Source organism: Rhinolophus sinicus, chromosome 4, assembly GCF_057876585.1.
Source record: "Rhinolophus sinicus isolate RSI-liver-muscle chromosome 4, RSI-T2T, whole genome shotgun sequence".
Lineage (NCBI taxonomy): Eukaryota > Metazoa > Chordata > Mammalia > Chiroptera > Rhinolophidae > Rhinolophus > Rhinolophus sinicus.
This window is the reverse complement of record NC_142504.1, coordinates 76,173,138-76,194,118: the sequence shown is the minus strand read 5'-3', so window position 1 is coordinate 76,194,118 and position 20,981 is coordinate 76,173,138. Positions and strand designations below refer to the sequence as shown.

Here is a 20,981-nt window from a genome sequence, read left to right as displayed (position 1 = left end):
GCTTAGTTGTGGTTTTTCTTAAATAACAGAGTTATATTCAGGATTGATTACCCCTTTGACGACCTAGGAAAAAAGTTATATCCAGGATAAAGAGCTGGGAAAATCCTTGTGGATAAAGAGGGACACTAAGCAGTTTGAATGTAGAATACACCACAGAGTTTGCATGTAGAGAAGCTGAAAGCCAGCAGAGAATAAGCTGGTAGTGAAAGTAACACAGAAGAGAGGGCCAGATGAGGAATGTAAGCGTACAGCCCAGAGGGGACTCTTAAATGTTCGCTTACCAGCCCAGGACCCAGAAATCTCTCCAGGGCTCACATCACCAACAGCTTCACATTGTTAGTTAACAGTGCTTTTGTGACTGGCCTGTCTTCCCAACAGGATTGTGTGTGTATTACGGCGGGGGCAGGGGGAGAGCAATCCTTGTCATTTTTGTATGCCTGTTACACATTGTATATAGCATCTTGTCAAGATCAGTAAACATTTACTAACTGGTTAGAATGGAACTTGAGTAACAGGTTATTGGTGCTGCCCAAGGCCAAGTGTGTAAGACCCAAGAAGGGGACAGGCAAATCTTCCTCTTTTCCACCCACAACACTGAGGTCTGTGAAATTTAAGTCCAAGTTCAGTAGGAATATCCTCTTGCCTATAACGATCTTTGATGAGAAAAACCCCTCCATTATGTATGGGAAATCTCTATACCTTCCTTTTAATTTTGCTATAAACCTAAAACTGCTCTAAAAAAAATTGTCTTAAAAATAAAAGCCAAAAGCAAAACAAAACAAAACTCACAGTGTTCACAAAAGCTCAGGGAAAAACAAACATTTCATTCTTTTGCCCTTCAGAGATATCTTTGTAAGAAAAGGATCTGTTGTAATGTGGTCCATTACAAATATTTGACTAATTGTGTTTGTAGAACTGACTTTAGATTAAGACGTGCATTGACTATATCCTAACTCCCCCACTTTCAAGGGTGAACATGATTCATTCTTTCTTTGTCTCGGTTATTTCAGCTATAAAATAGAGACAATCGTGGCTGCACCTTACAGGGTGTTTGTAAAGATTAAATGTAAATCCTAGCATTTGGCAAACACTCAGCTCATAACAGCTGGTTATTATTCATTCTCTTGCCCCTTCCCCTCATTCACACAGCTCTCTAAGTGGGCACAGCCAGCTCTATTTCTGGGAGTTTATCTTGAGACACACACACGCACTTGTGTGCAATATAGGGGCTTCGGGGGCTGAGAAAAGAGCAGGCCCAACAGACTGAGCTAAACGGACACTTCTGAGCAATTGAAAAAAGAAAAAAAAAAAAGAATGAGGAAATTAGGCAGAATCAGCAAAGAAGAACAGGGCAGGCCAGGGTGACACAGGGCTGAAAGCTGACAATTTCTCCATTTGAATGACTGCAGGCCTGTGTGTGCCTCATTCTGCCTCCTCCTGCTCAGCTTCACCACCTGGTTTCCTGGTTGTTTTGACCCGATTTTCAGGTTGGGGTCTACCTGGGATACACGAAGCACATTCCGTACTTGTTTTTATTTCCACTCAATTCAACACATACTTATTGTGTTCCTGTAGGTGCCAAGCATTAAGAGATGCCGAAGAAGAATTCGTGAATAAGACTATACCATCCAGAAATTCACAACTCAGAGGGACCGACATGAAAACTACACACCGTGTAATAGAGAACATACCTAGTCGAGAACACAGAAGAAGCCTTGGGAGGCAGAGAGGGAGGGGACGGCATTCAGGTAGGACTTCAAAGATGAGCGGGATTGATATGACAGAGAAAGGATGGGGTGGAAGACACTCCACATAAAGGAACTGTGGGGCCAAAGAAGTAGGTGTCACTATACGTGTGTGTCTGAATCCTAGAGTACATGAGGCAGAATGGCAGGAATTAGGCTACAGAGTGAAGCTAGATTAAGAAAGGCAATTAGGCTTAAAATTTTAACAGATAAAGGGGCATCCTGACATACTGTAGGCAAAAGAGTGACATGACCCAATTTGTTTTTCAAAAAGATAGTTCGTAGGACCAAATGGAAGATACTAGAATGGGAATAGGAAAGGAACAATAAAAAAGTAGAGAGCTTGGGAAGGAGATAATTAAAATGGTCTGGCAAATGACAATCAAGGACTAACAAGAATGGAGATGGGATGTCATTTATGGAAGACTTACGTAGGATACTGAATTGATGGAATTTAGTGACCTACTGGACATAAGATGTAATGAGGGGAGGAGAAACCAAGGGTAACTGGGAAGTTTCTAGTTTAAGCACTTGAGTAAACGCCATGCTATTTATTTGGAGGTGGAAGTGATGGAAATATTGCCCTGTTTCTGTGTGTGTAATTTTGCGGAATCATATGCCTAAAGGCCTTTTGTTCAGCCTATGTCACTAATACCTGGACCCTACAGGAGGGAATTTAAGCATAGATCGAAACCTTAGAAAAATAACATTTTTCAATTTGTTTTTAATAAGGTATTCTTTTACTTCTACATCATTTCCAAAGGAATCCTATGACACCCACTATAAATACTAATTTTTAACAGTTGCCTCAGAAATTCAAAGTTTCATGGTTTACTTCATCAACCAAATGAGTCAATGGATTCTGTGGCTAGCCCAGGCTGTAAGCATGAGACAGATAGGTGAAAAAAGAAAAAAAGAGCAGACATCTGCCAAAAGGCTACGTGAGCCAAATGGGAAATGAGAGCACATTTAGACAAAGGAGTAGAAGGAACAACAGGCTGGTTAATACCTCTATTTTACTGCTAAAGAAATTTCTAAATGGGAAGAACTTGTTTAATGATCATTTTCATATATAAGAGGTCTGGGTCAAAGAGAACATGAATCCTTTTTAGAAGGTAGCAGCAGTCTTATTCTCGTATTATTGCTTTAGAGGCATCTATCGTATCAGAGTAAAGGATGATTTGTGTTAACAATCAACTAAAGTGTTGCAAATATAAATAAAATTAATATGACATTTTAATGAAAAGCAGCATGGTATAGTCTCTAAACTACATGATTAACCAGCACATTCACATTTCTAAAAAGAATATAAAATTACTACTGAGAATGGGGAAGGATTGTGGACAACATTGTGGAGCTTGAGCGGTCAGCTATCTTGGACCACAAGGTGTATTTAGGAATGGTGGCCATGCGTAGTGGAGCAAAAGACAGAACTCAGGCCTTGATTGTCTCCCCTGGGATTTTCTAAAAGTGAGAGAAAAATATGTCTTATTTTATGTAAGCCACTATTTCTTACCTCTTTTTTAGTCATTGCTAAATCTAATTCTAACAAAAACAACTCCTTTTGACATTTTCCCGACATTGTCTTAGTTGTTTTTTATTTAGTTTCTGGGTATGTGTGTGTAATTTCTCTCACAAAAAACGGAGGTATTACATTGTATACACTGCTCTCTTTTTATTTATCAATTTGTGATAGATATTTTCTTATGTTATAAAAATTCTGTGACACAATATTTGAAGACTATTATAGAATTCTACCATATGGATGTATCATCACTTATAATTAATTCTCCGTTTGGGAGCATTTATTAAGTAGCTTTACTTATCGATGGATACTCCCAATTTTTACAATTTATTAGCTTATATGAGGACCAAAAATTATATAGCTAAACCTTCATAACAAGCCAGCAAGATAAATATTCTCTGCTCGATGGTGTTAAGCAGTATGGCCATTATGTCACTCAATTCAATTTCTAAGTTGCATTCGAGCATAGAAGAGAGTTACGAGGAGGAACCTAGCAGACAATTTGGTTATTTGTCCACCAAAGATGTACAGTAGATAATACTACCATCTGTATAAACTTACTATAACTAACATTTTTTCCACAGTGAACCCATTCTTTATATGTCACTTGTTTCTGATGTCACCAGTGTACGACACAGAATAAGTGTTTGAGAGGTACAGTTGTAGAATTGGATAACCAAAGTTCAAATTCTAGGTATTATATTCACTGTTTATGTAAACTTGGAAAATGCTTTAACCTCTAGCACTTCACTTTCATCTTATGAAAGAAAATATTAACATTTACCTTGCAAGGTTGTTGTGTACTAACATTTTACCAAAAAGCTTCAGACTAGAAGGTTCACTCCCCAAAAAACATTATCTTTACAAGCTCTGTGGCAACTTTCCTAGCCTAGTGGGGCAGAAATAGATAAGGCTTAAGTAGACTTTCTCTACTAAGAAATTTGGTGATATCCGGCAGCCCAAAAGCTATAAAATGATGTCTAAAGTTGATATAGAGATCAATAAAACAAACTCTTACCACTAATTTTATTTAAAACCATTCTCAAATTCCAGTGAGTGTCCTAAGAATAACGAAAAGTTAGTCCTGTGTATTGCCATCAAAATCTACAACTATAACATAATGTCTTGGGAAGTGCTGTGGAAAACTGTAACCCTAGGACCCAGGAGGAGTCCTCACATGCAGCAATCAGCTTACACCACATATGGTCTACTTCTAGAGCAAAGGGGAGTAATTCTCCTTGGACATATTTTCAACAATAAGGGTTAAAGCAAAAACTGTTTCCTGGATGATTTTTTGACAAAAATTGCCAGTTATCTAGAATTTCCAGTTACCTCTTATTTTATATGAATAATGCCTATCCTATTTAATGAAGGTTTACCTTTCACTAATGAGGAAAATGACATGGTAGAAATAGGGATACATTTGCACTCAACCTCCCACAAACTAAGCTCTCAAATGCAGCTCTTACTCTTATCTAGAATGACAGGATAATATAGTGCTTCTTCAGTTAGGTTCAGTAAACATGAAATAAACATCTATATTCCGAGTGTATAGTCATTTCATTAAGCAGTATTTGTAAGAAGCGTAAGTATGTACATGCCAAATTTTCCAATAATTCAAATACTGTAACTTCTCTCTGTAGGGGTCATTGACCCAGAATTCTCGACTACTGGAAACACAGTCCTTTGTCTAAAAGTAAGTAAACAAGTGTACAAACAGACACAACAGACAGCACAAAGTTCACATTCTAAAAGTATTTGCATTTCACTCAAGAGGAGCCATTTAGGCACTCACCCAAACTTGTTTCCTCTCATTTTAGACTCAGTTTGAAGAAAGCTGCTTATGATTCCTAGTTTTTGACAGATTAAAAGGAGTGAGATGCCAGGGACAAGGGCAGTGACAATTTTTTGTTGTTGTTATTTTTTTTAAGTGAATCTTTAAATCTGACACTGACAGTGAAGACAGAAAAATAATTTTAGAAAGGAGACAGGAGAACTTAAAATATTCAACGATCTGGAGTTATTTTACTTGTGGAGTAAGTACATGGTTCTAGTCTATAGCTTGGCCCCAAATTAAGATATTGAAAATAACCAAAATAATTAGGAGAAAGTTACATGTATTAAGCAATTAATAATCTACAATAAACTTTTGAAAGATTTCTATAAAATTGTTACTTTTAAAAATCTAAGCATCTCAAAGAATAAATTCTAAAGGTCCTTTACAACTAAAATATTCTATACATTCATGATTCTCTGGAAAAATCAGGAACTCTATTTCCCAGTGATTTGGGTTATGCATATTTCTCTCATAAACTTTAAAAAATTAATACTTTAGTAAGCAGTGTACACCCATAGCATACACACACACACACACACACACACACACACACACACACGGTACCAAAAAAAATGTATGCACATTTTAAGAAAGGAAAAAACTGTATTAAAATTGTAATACTCAATATATACCGATAACAAAAGATGAATACAAGTCACGTTTGACTTCTGCAATTACAAGAGGTGCTCAAAGTGGTTACCATTAGTGTAATTTTAATACAGTTTTTTTCCTTTTTAAAAATGTGTATGCATTTTTTGGCACCCCCGTTACATATATAAAATGAATATATACAAAAAGCAACTTTTCTTCCATCCAATACTCCTCCCTAGGGACAACCACTATTACCACTTTCTTGTTTATTCTTCTGAGGAAAGATGGAATACAATTGTAATATAAATACACACATGTACATATGCACTTATATATTGACACAAATAGTAGTATACTACAAACATTCTTCTGTATCTTACATTTTTCACTTCACAATAAATCTTAGCAATCTTTACATAATCAGAATATAAAGAGTTTCCACATTCTTTTTTATGGCTGTATAGTATTCCATGACTGATTTAACCAGTTCACTACTAAACGATCCAATCTTTGGCTATTACCAAGAATGCTGCAATGACTAATTGTATAACTATTAATGATACAACCATTTCAAATATGTACCTCACTAGGATAAACTCCTATAAGTGGAATTGCTGGGTATGTACATGCATTTAAAATTTTGATAGATATTGTCAAATTGCTCTTCATAGAAATTAGATTAATTTTCACCAACAATGTATGAAAGAGCCTGTTTCACTGTATCTTTTCCCACGGAATCATAAGTTTTAGATCTTTGATTATTTAATTAGAAACTGAATTCTATAAACAGTATTATTTCATTGGAAATGGAAATGAAAAGATAAATTGGAAAAACAGTAGCTCCATGCAGTTTTAATTTGTATTTGTCTTATTATGTGTGAAGTAAAGTATCCTCTCAAGTTTAAGAACCATTTAAGTTACTTTCTATGAAATGTTTGTTCATGTTCATTACCCATTTTCCTACTTTTTGCTGATGTAAAAGCATCCTTCACAAATTAAGAGAACTAGCTGTTTTGTTGAGATGAGTTACAAATATTTTTCCAGTTTATCATTTGTCTTCTGACTTTCAATTATATTATTATACAATTTTTATTTCTATGTAGTGGAATTTATCAATCTCTTTTTTTATTTTCCAACTTTAAGTCTTTCCTAATTTAGATTAACAAATCCCATGTTTAGTACTATAATTTTTATACTTAGATATTTGATTCATTTGTAATTGATTTTGGCATAAGATATGGGAAAAGGATAAATTAATTTTTTTTTCCAATTGCACCCAATTAACTTAAGCTCATTTACTGAATACTGCATCCTTCTCCCTGTGAGTTGAAAGATCTTTATGATAGCCTAAATTCCAGTATGTATTTGGGTGTCTTATAATAACTTCAATGTTATATATGTTATAGCTTCATAGATGTTTTACTATCTGACAGAGATTGTCCTTCACACTACTACTGTTCTTATTTGGAATTAAAAAAAAGTTCTTGCTTAATTTTACATATGAAATTTAGAGTCAGCTTTTCTGGTTCAAAAATCACTTTGCTATTTTTATTGAGCTCTCATTAAATTTATATATTAATTTAGGGAAATCTATAAATTTTACCATTTTGGGGCTTCTTACTGAAGAACATGGATTAACTTTCCTTTATGGTCCTAAGTAGCATTTTAAAGTTGTCATCACCTAGATCAGGTCTTCTCAACCTCAGCACAATTGAAATTGGACAATCAAAAATATCTCTAGAGGGCCGGCCCGGTGGCTCAGGCGGTTAGAGCTCCATTCTCCTAACTCCAAAGGCTGCTGGTTCGATTCCCACATGGGCCACTGGGCTCTCAACCACAAAGTTGCCAGTTCAATTCCTCGAGTCCCGCAAGGGATGGTGGGCAGTGCCCCCTGCAACTAAAATTGAACACGGCACCTTAAGCTGAGCTGCCGCTGAGCTCCCAGATGGCTCAGTTGGTTGGAGTGCGTCCTCTCAACCACAGGGTTGCTGGTTCGACTCCCGCAAGGGATGGTGGGCTGTGCCCCCTGCAACTATCAATGGCAACTGGACCTGGAGCTGAGCTGCGCCCTCCACAACTAAGACTGAAAGGACAACAACTTGAAGCTGAATGGCACCCTCCACAACTAAGATTGAAACGACAACTTGACTTGGAAAAAAGGCCTGGAAGTACACACTGTTCCCCAATAAAAAAGTCCTATTCCCCTTCCCCAATAAAATCTTTAAAAAAAAACACCTCTCTAGATATGCGCAGATGTCTCCAGTAGAGCAAAATCAACCTCAGTTGAGAACCAATGATCTAGATCAAACATGACATACTTCACTTTAAGTTAAATATCAGGGTCCCCCCCCTTTTCTTGCTAATCTAAATGGTATCTTTGCTTTTAATATGTCATCTGGTTAGTTGTTTGTGTATATAAACACTACTTATTTTCACATTTAGATTATATATCCAGCCACTTTATGAATTCTCTTATTGTTTACAATAGCTTTTCAGTTGCTTCTCATGAGTTTATGAAGTAGATAATCACATCATCTGGAAAGTAATGTCACCTCTTTTTCTATATTTTAAATTTTTTCTCTCTCTTTTCTAACTGCATTGTCTAGTAGCTCACAATAATGCTAAATCAAATTGGTAATAGTGAACATCTTTATTCAGAATGCGTCTAATATTTCTCCATTAAGCATGATGCTGCTTTGGGGCGGGATACATTGTGTATCATGCAAAGGAAGTATGCATCTCTTGCTATTTTTTAGGAGTTTTTCACCAAAGGCAATTGTTGAAAATACAAAGTGCCCTTTCAATATCTATGGAGATAATCATATGGTTTTTCATCAATTCAGGAAATTATTTGAACAATTCCAGAATTCCTAGAACAAGCCCCATTTAGTAATAGTATATCGTTCTTTTAGAATGCTTTTGAATGATCTGTAGTTGTCTATTTTGTGCTATCTTTGCTGAGTTTTGATATCACTCTCATTATAGCACCATAAAAAGAATTCTAAAGCTTTCCTTCTTTCAAAGAGTTTAAATAGAACTGAAATTTTTATTTCTTAGACATTAAGTAGAATTGTCCCATGAAAACATCCGGGATTGATGCCCTTTTTGACAGTAGCTCTGCAACAATTTTCTCTATTTTATTTATTGTGTTTGGTGAATTTACATTCTATATGTCTTCTAACGTCAGTTTTGATCATTACATTTGCCCATAGAATTATCTATTCCATTCATATTCTAAAATTTATTTGTATAGTTGTATAGTTGATCAATATTGTCTCTTAGGATTATTTTAACCAGCTCTTTTGTGTGTGGTTGTTTCCTGGTTAGCATTTCTTATTTTGTGATTTATGCTTTCTTCCATTTTTTGGTATTCTACTATCTAGTTTTCTTCAGTTAGTTGTTCAATTCACTCATTTTTATTCTATTTTGTGTACTAATATATGCATTTAAGACAATAAGTGTTTCTTGGAATGCTACTTTAACTGTACCCAGGGCTGTATGGTGTAGTAAAGAACCCAAGTACTGGAGCTAGACTATTTGAATGCAAATCCTATTTACTTCATTTACTAGTTGTGAGATTAGGAAGCAAGTCACTATTCTTTGCTGTGGCTTTATTTTCTCATCTATAAAATGTGGATAATAACAGTGCCTTTACTGAATAGTTATGAGGATTAAATGGGTCAATATTTAGAGCAATGCCTGACACATAGTAGGAACTTAAATGGTTCTTGAATGAGTTAATTACACGATATATTTAATCTCTACTTTAAATCATATTAATATTTTACATTATACTTTATTGCTTCTTTCTTTCAAAAAGAATCTTTTACAATGTTAGTTGTATTTGCTTTCTGTATGCGTGTATGTTTCTTTTGATAATTTTGAGAGTTTTTTTGTGTTTGGTAACATAACTTTATAAATTATGTTTAATCTTCTATATCTTTATACACTATCTACTGACTGTGAGTAATGACAAGTTTAGTATATTTCTATTCCTTTCTTTCTTCCCACTCTTTACCCTTCCACCTGATTTTATTTCATTATAATATTTTTCTGAGATTTTAGCTTCATAGTTTTAATTATACTTATCCATCTATTCTTTAATTATATTTAAGTGATATCTTTTTACCATTGGCTATTAAAGAAATCAGAGTTCTTCAATCATCACAATATTCCTTCACCATTTCCCCTCATTTATTTACATCACTGTTAAGTTTTTAAAATTTATTTGTTCCCAAATATTTCAGTCTTATTTTCATAGGTAAATGCTCCTCCAGTTGATCCTGTGATAGTTTATTCAATATTCACAAATGACTTTTAGGAGCTATATTCCTGAGTTTTTACATGTTTAAAAATCTTTGTCTATTACCTTTAAGTTAAATGATAGTTTGCCTGAGTATGAAATTTGGGGGTAGGAAGACACATTTTCTCCTTGCATATCTATATAGACCATCTACCTATTAGAATTGACTACTGCTCTACAGAAGTCTCAGGATGGCCTGATTTTCCCCTTTTGCAGATGACTTGACCCTTCTGCTTTTATCTTTCAAATCAATTCAATTTCATAGTATATGTCTTTATGTTGATCATTGTGCTTTAATTTTTTTAAATGCTGGGATATAGTGTTTTCAATTTGTTGATCAAAGATTTCTTTAATTTCTGATGAAGTTTCTTATATATCTTATATTATTTTTCATCTTTATAAAAAAATCTTCTTTTGGGGCAGTAGTTATACAGATATCAGATATCTTTTGCCTGTCATCCATATGTATCATTTTCCCTGTAATTCTTCTAAACTCTTCATTGTTATTTCATTTTGCTTTTGCTTTTCAATCTTCCTTTCTGTCCCTGACTGTGCTTTCAGAATGTCTGGTTTTGTATGCTGCTTCCAGGAAGGCCTTTGTTGCTAAAATAGTTTTGTTTTTCTCCTCTGCTTATTTTCTGAATTTTACCATATTTGTCCTTCTGCTGATTTACCATGTATTCCCCGAACTCTTGTATTTTTGCTTTAAGCACTTGTTTTATTTTATTTATTTTAGCAGTGATTACAATATTAAATATACACACTTTTAAATATATAGGTTATTTGGTGACAATTTCTATATGTTCGTCTGGGGCAATATTTTTTCCTTGTCAGTGTTTTTCATCTATACTTTTTCTCCCTTTTTATACTTGTAACTTTGTACATATTCTATATAGTTTCTTTTTTGATCATTATTCATAGACCAGTCCTCAGTGGCAGGCTAAGCTCTCCACTCATCAGTAGGAAATGGCTGAGTAGACACAGAAGGCACCTGCATGCCTTCAAACCAGTCTGCGACCTCAGGCTGAGCAGTAGTGAACTCGGGAGCTGGAGCAGTCCATTCACCCTGAAATTCTTCCTTGGTCACAGCCTTTTCAGCAGTGGCCTGCTCTTTCTATTCAATCTCTTCAGGGTCTCTGTAGGAGTAGAGGTCAGGCATGGCCTCCCACGGGTGCTCACGGGAGATGGTGCCACACATGAGCAGAACTTCCCAGGCCAGCATCCACCACATCAGATCCATGGCATGAGCTCCCTTGTTGTTGCAAGGGATGGCAATGTCCACATAGCACGGAGGAGAGTCTGTGTTACACAGAGCAATGGTTGGCAGGTTAACGTAAGACACCTCTGTGAGAGGCTGGTGGTCAGCCCTGGGAGCGGCAACCACCAGAAGTCTCGGCTCCCAGATGGCTGCCTGGATCTGGTTAGTGAAGGTCCCAGAAATGTAGCAGCCACCAATAGGAGTGGCTCCAGTGACAGCAGCAAACTTCAGCGCAGCTCGCTGGCCGGTATTCCTGGACAATATGACACTGACATCAGCTGGGTTTTCAATGGCAACAATGGTATGAGCTGCCGGTAGAAGCTTCTCTCAGGTTCTCTTCAGATTTATGATGTAGATGCCATTATTTTTCCATTTATAGATGTACTGTTCCATTTGTAAATCAAGGTTGATGCCACTTAAGTGGGTTCCTACTGCAAGAAATTTGAAGACATCCTCCGCTTTCATTTGTAGAACATCAAGGGCTCTGGACATTGTGAAAGATTCCCTTTAAGTTACGTGGGAACAGAGAAAACGCCGTATTGGTCCCTCTCTGGGTAGCAAGGAAAGGCTAGGACCATATTTTGCGCAGCAGGAATTTACTCTTTGACACACGGTTTTATGTGTGAGTAATTTGAGCTTTAACTTGTCTTCAATCAGAAGATAACAGTAGTTAAAGCCCTGTTCAAAATATTGACTCTCTTCTTTACTCTGTTTCGCTCACAGACTGCTTTGTACACGTTACCTTGGACATTCCTTATTCAGCGTCAACTACCTTGTTTCTACTTTACGCCAAACCAGCTCTTGCATCAGCTTGGACACCCACTGATTTGTGCCACACAAGGAATTACTGGTTTTGCCCCTAAGGGCTCATTTGTCTCACTACTTAACTGCTCTGCAGCTTTGCTTCAGATGTGCAGCCATAGAATCTTCCTCTCTAAAGCATCTACCCACACTCTAGTTTTACCTTCGCTGTATTTGGCAGTGCCTTCTCATGAATTATAGTTTGAGGTTTCAGTTGTCTTCTAGATTTGTCAAAGTTGGCGTTTTAAAAATTTATTTCTTGTTCTCCTAGTTGCCATTGTGGGCTTCTCAAGAGAAGAGGGGGAAAAAATACTAGTTTTTCGGTGTAACTAAAAATAGAAATCAAACCCTATAAATTACCCCAACTCTAAAATTATCTAATAATTCAACTTTTATCTATTGATTCTGAAGATATAAGATAAGATTATAGGGCCTTAAGACATAATTTCCTAACATCATTTATCAACATACTTAAATGTAAAACGTACACTTGATAACAGCAGAATCCTTCTTAATTTGGCATGACTGGAATCCATGACTGGTTGGTTAACTGAAGAAGCAGTTAAAGTGGGTGTGGAGGCGTGGCCTTGCCAACTTGGTTAACTGAGGAAATATGCTCCCCAGAACCCTCTTCCGTGTGTGGCTCTGGATTAGAGTTAGCAGATATGGAGGAGGTTGGTGTGAGATCTGGCAGGTGGAAGTGAGGAAACAGCCATTACCTTTGGAACGGTGCTGCAGTTAGAAACAATGACAGACTGTCACTGGTGCCAAAGTGGATCCCCACTTGTCCTTGCTCTCCTTGTCCACATTTAGCTTTTCATCCTGACTGCTGGCCATAAGTGACTCCAGGTCGGCCCCCCAGATGTTGGCTGTGGCTACGCAGAGGCAGCGATTTCCTACAGACCTCGGCATGAGGTGAGGTGCTGCTTCTAGAAACACCATGCTTAGCACCCATACCAGGGTTTCAGAATGACTGGTTAGGGACTCCATGAAGCCTCTGACTCCCTTTAAGAACTTCATTTTCCTAGATCCTCCCACATTTGTGTAATTTCTAATTCCTAAAATAAATTCCTTATCATATTCATAGTGGCTCTGTTTCCTTGATTGAACCCTGACTGATTAAAGGGACACACACACACACACACACACACACACACACACACACAGATCCATTTATACATTTAATTTGAAATATATAAATGTGAATTCATTTGCTAATCTGTGAATGAAGGACAAGGGTTTTTGCTTTGGGTATGAGTCAACTGTTTTGCGGTTCCTTTGATGAACTATACCCATAATGCATTATCTATAATTTCTAGTATCTGTCTGTTTAGAATGAAATAAGAATTTAAATACACGTGTGAAACAATATGAGTTCAGAATACTTGTAGATTTTTATGATTCTTCCTAACAATATCTTTGATAGTCATTTCACCACATCTATTTCAACAGGAATTGTTTTTGGCAACTCACCTTTATAAAGTCTTTCCAAATTGTTTAAAACCTAGTTTTCACAGAAAAAGTAACCATCTTTTTTTTAAAAGCTTATATTTCATTGGTTATGTAATATCTTATTAAACTGTACATTTTAAATAACAACTGGCAAATACATACTGGGAACAAACAAGTACTAGCTCCTGGAAGAAGTAATGTCTGATTGGCCAGCCATCAACATGCTGTCTGTCGGTACTTGGTGAGCATGTTCTATATACATGGAAAAGAGAGCCCTGGCTACACCTACGAGGTTAAAAGAGTTATTACTATAATCTGAATTTGACATATCCCACAAGTTGTTTTTGAAGTAAGTCTCTGACATTGGCATGTTTACTTATCACTTACTCCCTCTTCATGAAGGCAAAGAAGAGAATATGCAAGAAAAAGTATCTGAATTTCATACTCATTAGATTTATATTATTTTGAGTTTTCTAAATATTAGCTATTGGAAGGTAGAGATCAATTATGATGTGGGTCTTGTCAAGGTCACATTAATTATTTGGAAGACTCTAGACCACTTTTTAAGAGGCATATAATTAAAAGAATCTAGAAAGGATAAGGTAGAGGGTTTAAGGTCAGCATGCTGTCTATATCTGGGGGAAAAAAACAAAAGCAAAAAACCCTATAAAACACTCTATGAAACTGGGGTCTTCATCTGAATTTAAGGACTAGTCCACTATTACTGTTTTTTCGCCATAACTTCCTCATTTAGCTGTGTCCTGATGAAACAGATTTAGAATCTCTAGACATTTGTTGAATATTTACTACATACTAAGTTCTAAAATGGCTATTTTCACAGGTATCATCTCATTTAACCCTTACATCAATCCTGGGGGACATGATTTATTCCCATTTTCTATGTGAGGTAACAGATCAGTGGGGTTGGAGACTTAACCAAGGTTACCCAGATATAAACAGTAGAGGAAAAACTGACTCCACATCAGTTCAATAGCTTTTCTTTCTCCCCCCCCCCTTCTTACACCTCTCCTCCCTCCCGTTCAAGCCATTGTTTCTCAGTCTAGTTGTGTAGGACACAGCTCCCTGGCCCATGCTGGTATTATGAGCCTTGTGCCCCACCCCCCACCCCAGGGCTGAGGCAGTCAGTCGCCAGCTCACAGCAGCTGGAGGTGGCAGCTCTGCTGGCCAGCCACTTATGGCCGCACACGGTAGCCGGGGACAGCTCACTGCAGCTCACGGCATCCCATGCAAACCTCCGGCTGCTCAGCAGCACAGCTCCAGGGAGAGTTGTTGTTCACAATCTTAGCTGTAGAGGGCGCAGCTCACTGGCCCATGTGGGAATCAAACCGGCTGCCTCGGAGTTAGGAGGACGGCGCTCCAACCACCAGAGCCATAGTGCAGGCCCTCAACAGCTTTTCACATCAGTGTAAGGAATGTAAGTAGGAGATCATTCTTCTTAGTCCCATGGAAAACACTTGATAAACTGATATTTGTTTTACTATTACAAAACTATTGTATAATGAGTCCAATTATGTTAAAATACTATATAACTTGGGGTAGGGGAATTTTTAAAATGTATTAGGAATGAAGGTGCCTATCTCAACACATTTGCATCCAGTTACTCACAAACAGTAATAACAAGATCAATTTTTCAGAAAGTCATAGTAATAAGTAATGGTAACAATAATGGCAGTTTACCTTTGTATTTCTATAGATACTCTCTTTTTGACAACTTGAAACAACTCCGGGAAACATTACCTACTGTCTTTTATAAGAGCCCAGTAGCAGGAGGTGGTTGTTACTGCCAGTTAACATGGGAGACAGCAAACTCTGAAAGTCTCAAGAATACAAAAGCATGCAGTGTTCTGCCCAATAATTCTGACTTCATCTCTTCAGCCACCATCTAAATGAGTCACTGACATTTGGCAGAGACAAACAGATCTGGGAGAGAAATTTCAGCTGTAATTTTAAGATTATTCTAAACATATATTATACCTTTTCTGGTTTTCTATAATTTGAGCCAGATCGCTCTCTTCCATCACTTGGACAGAGACTAGAACAAAAGGAAATTGCTCATGCCCTAGTTTTGCTGATGCCTTCAATAACACAAGAGCTAAAGGTGGCAGATTTACTTTTTGCTCATCACAAACATGTTTCCCTGATTTACCACAATAAGCAGACTGCAGCTGGGAACTCACTCTACAGTAAAATTAATAGTTACATCCAGCCTCTAAGTGAATTTTGAAGAGATATGTCTAACAGTATGTGCCTTTCTACCCAAATAACAAATGCTTCCAAGATCATGGAAACTCCAGTTATAGTCTCTGGGGAGTTCTGGTTTGAGTTATTTTAATGTTTTGGTTTGAGTTATTTTAATGTTTTCGTTTGACTTATTTTAACTCACATGCTTAAACATCACTTATTTGGGTGAAACTCTCACCAGACTCAGAAAAAATGAATTGCCAGTGGTCCACAAACCACAAATACATCCACCCTTGTTTCACTCTTTGCACTTAGATTTTGTTTGAATACTGTTCTCTGCTGATCATATAATTATATGCTTTACATGTTATATTTTCCATTAATGTGCAAACATTCTGAACATTCCAAGAGACAGAGCACTTCTACCTGTTCTACTCCTGGCTCACAAGTCATAGAATGGGGCAGGGACTGGTAGAGATAGGAAAGTAACACTGAGGGCCTACTGCACGCCCTATTTATTTTTAGTTTTTTAATTTCATTGGGTGACAGTGTGTTTTTTCCAGGACCCATCAGCTCCAAGTGAAGTCATTGTCCTTCAATCTAGTTGTGGAGGGCGCAGCTCAGCTCCAAGTCCAGTCACCGTTTTCAATCTTAGTTGCAGGGGAAACAGCCCACCATCCCATGCGGGAATCGAACCGGCAACCTTATTGTTAAGAGCACACACTCTAACCAACTGAGCCATCCGGCTTCCCCACTGGCAGCTCAGCACCAGCTCAGCTTAAGTCGTTGTCTTCAACTAGTTGTGGAGGGCACAGCTCACTGGCCCATGTGGGAATCGAACCGGCAACCCTGTTGTTAAGAGCAAGCGCTCTAACCAACTGAGCTAAATGGCCACCCTTACAAGCATCTTATTAGGTAGCTATCATTATCCCCATTTTCCAAAAAACAAACTTTTGGTTCAGAGAAGTTGAAAGATTGCCCCAATGTCACACAGCTAGTAAACAGTCAAGATGACATCCAAAGAAATCTGCCCTCATTGTTCCACACTGCCTTTCTCCACACATTTTTAAGACATCCTTTGTTAAGACTTTCATCATAAGAAAGGCAATAAATGCTATTTTAAAAATCTAAAGGAGAGTAAAAATTAACCTTTTCCAGCCTCCTGAAAACTATGATAAAGGAAACCAATTATTGTAGTACTATGCATGTTTATTAACACTCTTAGTCAAAATTTTAGGTGTCTTATGTTATTTTTCTCCTAATTATCAATGTAATACACATTCATTGTGGGAAATATGGTGAGAAAAAGTTCAAGTACTTTAAAATAGGTCACTCTAATCTCAGCACTCAGAGACAATTACATTTACCATTTTGGCATGTTTCCTTCTAGTTCTGCTTTTTCTCTTCCAGTTCTTTTTGTATATACTTTCTTCACATAATTGAGATCAATCTGCATATTTACTATTAAACCTCTTTCACATAAAATCCCAATAAAACATTTCTTATGTTTCTTATGTTTAAAACCTGTTACTAGACATTCTAATGGGCAATACTGCCCTTAAACCAGACGCAGGATCCTTGGCAGGGACCCAGAATTTTACAGCAGCTTTGCTTTGGCCCACCTCTTGCTACACCCCTCACCATGAGAGGAGAGGTCCACAGGGAAAGGAGGCTGTATCCACACCGAATCTGTACCATCATTCTAGACCATTCCTGAGGTACAGGGAATCCTGAAATCCCATGACCAAATGGCCCTGCTTAGACCTCTTTCCCACAGCTGGCCCTGAGGGCTGACTGTACAGCACTGCACACTCCAGGCCCAAGGATGGCCGGTTGGTCCGAGAGTGTGGGTGGACTTTGGATGTGAGGGTGTGGTATCCTCACAAGTATGTGTGAAGCTCCTCTTGGTGTGGCACTGAAACAGAGCTGGGAGGAGAAGATCTCCCCATGCCACCACATTCCAGCATGGAATTCCAGTCTGAGAATTCTAAATTCAAACTTGGCCATCTTAGTCATTTAGAAGGTTGTATTTGTCAAAGTAGGAGGATGAAACATACTCTAATAGTTTGGTAGTTTCATTTACAACTTTTAAATAATTAGGTATGTTCTGTGAGCCTCCATTTGTCCTCAGTAGAGTCCTAGATTCCAAAAATGTTGTGGTGGGAGGCTGGTAATGGATACATTTTTAAATGTGGATATATCATAATATGCCTAACCATCCTTCTGACGTTAAACATTGTAAATGGTTCCTAAATTTTTATTTAAAATAACATATGTTAAACATCCATACATAAGTATTTGCCTTCATTACTTATGACTTCTTATGATATATTCCAAGAAGAAAAATTATTGGGCCAAAGGGTATAAACTCTTAATAACCAACATCTTAAACTAATGGTTAGATTAACGGAAGATCTCAATGAATGTAACCCCTACCTCTCTACCCACATGCCAAATCCATTGACTTACATTAATGGTTACAGAGGCCATATCTAGGAGTATATTTAAAGACTTTTACATATAGTCATTTTGTTTCAAGATAGGACACTGACTCAGTTTTCTTTTTTAATTGAGGTACAACTGACACACAACCTTATGCTAGCTTCAGGTGTATAATATAATGACTCAATATTTGTACATATTGCAAAATGGTCACCACAATAAGTCTAGTTAACATCCACAAACCATTCTTTTGATATGTTTTAAAAGTTCATTAAATTTCAATCCCTAAAATCATGGGAAACCCATGGCCCTTGGGCCAAATCCAGGCTGCAGCCTGTTTCTGTAAATAAAGTTTCATTTGGAAGACAGCCACGCTCACTCATTTCCATATCGTGTACATCTGCTTTCAGACCATAATGGTCGACTTGAGTAGTTGCCACAGAGACTATATATGGCTGGCCTACAACACCTAAAATATTTACTATCTGGCCCTTTAAAGTTTGGCCCTGATCTATTTTCAACCCCAATCTAAAATTGTCACAGAATACAAACCGTGAAACAGGAAATTAGAGAATACTAAGCAGTCATAAATCTATACTAGGTTTTTCCCCATTTCACAAATTGGGTGCGCTGGCCTCAGCAGGCTTGGCATTTTTGTTTTGGTGTTCCTGCTGACGTCTTGATCCAGCTGGTATTGCCTCTGTTTAACACTTACCAAATGCACACTGTATCAAGCAGACTTTGTACCAGGTACTGAGGGCCCATGGAAGAATAATTCATCATTTTTGGCCTCCAGAAGTTTACTGGTTTTCCAAGTGTGTGTGTGTCCAAGCTTTCACAAAGCCAACAGGATCGTTTCAATCGTTCTAAACCCCCGTCACCTTTGAGATTCTAAGAATGGGTTGTGTAAAGAGCAAGTGTTATAAAGAAAGTGTGGCAGGGAGTAGAAACACCTTTATCATAGCAACTTGGAGTTTGAACCACAATAACTAAGCTGCCTTGGTAAAAAATCACTGATAGCAGATGCAGGAAGAGCAAGCAAACAGGCAAAATAAACAATTCCTGGGTAGCAAGTAATCCCTCCTACAGAAATTCCCTTGATGTTTCTGCTTTAGCCAGTGGGGCGGGGGGGGGGGGGGGGGGGGGGGAATTGCCCATACCAGGATGAGCAAGAGATTAGTAAATGGTTGTTTTGTTTACTTAAAAAATTAAAATTTTTATTTATGAGAAAAAGCCCATCTGTGTGTAGTGAGAAAAGAGAGAAATCAAAGAAGCCATTGCTATTTTTTCACTCTCCAAAAAGATGGGGCAATAACAGAGTAATTTGGCTTTGGGAGAAAACATAAACCTAAGCCAAGTATTTCAGAGAATTCTAAGAAATGTGGTTTGGATCCAAGTTTGGAGGACTTTTTTTTTTTTTTTTTTTTTTGAGTTTTAGTGGAAAGATAAAAGGGAGGAGAAATTATTTACAATGCAGACACTTTGTCACTTTTGGTTGGCACAATCAATCTGTTATATAATTACATTAGAAAACTACAAACTGAAAGCAAATGACTTACATGCTCTGTTGTCTTGGGTCATCGATGGTAGCTACCTTACATCATTGGGGTAAAGAGAGGAGATTCTGTGTCTGTGGATTCGCACTCCTTTTATTACCTGGACAGCCTTGTGTGAGCACAGCCTTCTCAGAGGCTCGTCATCTGCACATTGTTGATAATACCACTTACCTTGCTGTGTTCTCTTGTGGACTAAGTAAGGTCACATGAGTCAGCTTATAGCACAGTTATTGGCAGTTAGTTGGTACTGAATAAAATATATTTTTCTTGTTGTTGTTATCATAATGTGCAATATATGTAAAGCCCCCAAAACAGCTCTGAAGCTGGCAGAGTAGACACTTTGGCTCGGCAATTACATGCCGGACTCCCATTTTTCTTTCACAGTCACTAAAACTCTAACAGAGATGTCTTCCTTTGGCTACTGAAATCTTCTCTCCCATTGAAAGGGGCCAGGGGAAATGCATATGGCTCTGCATGCTTAACATCTTAACGTGTTGTCAGCTGAGCCCTCTTTGGGGATTAGGATGCATTTAGCTCAGCATAAAGTCTTTAGAATAAAGTTCCCATGTTGAGCAGCCCATGTGCCTGGAGGAGGGAAAGAAATATTTAGCAGGCAGGTGGGTGGGTGCCACTCTGGGCACAATTTATTATTTTGCCAAGGATTATCTCCAATGGCTCATTTGTAGAAATATGCTCATTTGCAAAGAGGAGTACCTATCTGCAAAAACAGGCCAGTCTTGCCTGTTCATGACAGTTTAAAACATTAGGATGACTTGTTCTGACCTACTCAGAATAAACAAAGTTCCATGAAACTATTAAATATTTGTATTGTCCCACTCTGTTATAAAAACACAGTTCTCAGAACACCTCCAAAGTATCTGCCAAGGACTTTGTTTTGTTTATTTTGCTCTTGTGAGAGAAGTCAATGATAACTAACGCGGGCATTGCTAATTGGCTTCTTTGAATTCTTTTCCAAGGGCTTCAAATGTAGGAGTACCTGGAGGGAGGGAGACTGACAGGAGTGGGAGAGTGAAGTCAGAGGACTTTTCTACCAGACAGATGGCCTGTGGATGCCTGAATCCTCCACTGGAGGTTACAGCTCCTGCCGGGCAGCCCTGTCCTGGGTCCTGCACAGTGCAGGGCTCCACTTGTGCCCCCACCCCCGCCGTCCCCGGACCTTGGGCCTGCGGTTAGTAAGCACACCCCACTGTCACCAGTCCTGAGGTACTGCACCCCCTGTGCTGCGCACCCTCCTCTCTACACCTTTGG

General features: G+C 37.8%; 1 protein-coding gene and 1 pseudogene across 8 annotated transcripts in view; both read right to left on the bottom strand.

Moving 5' to 3' along the window:
- Positions 1 to 20,981, bottom strand: part of GREB1L (GREB1 like retinoic acid receptor coactivator) — a 257,946-nt gene that overhangs the window by 162,862 nt on the left and 74,103 nt on the right. Inside the window, exon 1 of one of the 8 annotated variants that reach the window (XM_074340247.2) lies at positions 19,716 to 19,823. The exons of the other annotated variants lie outside the window; for them this stretch is intronic. The gene's annotated coding sequence lies outside the window, so the exon portion shown is untranslated. Of the gene's footprint in view, positions 1 to 19,715; positions 19,824 to 20,981 lie in introns of those variants that run through there. 8 annotated transcript variants of the gene reach the window in all.
- LOC109452325 (small ribosomal subunit protein uS2 pseudogene) lies at positions 10,846 to 11,751 on the bottom strand (annotated as a pseudogene).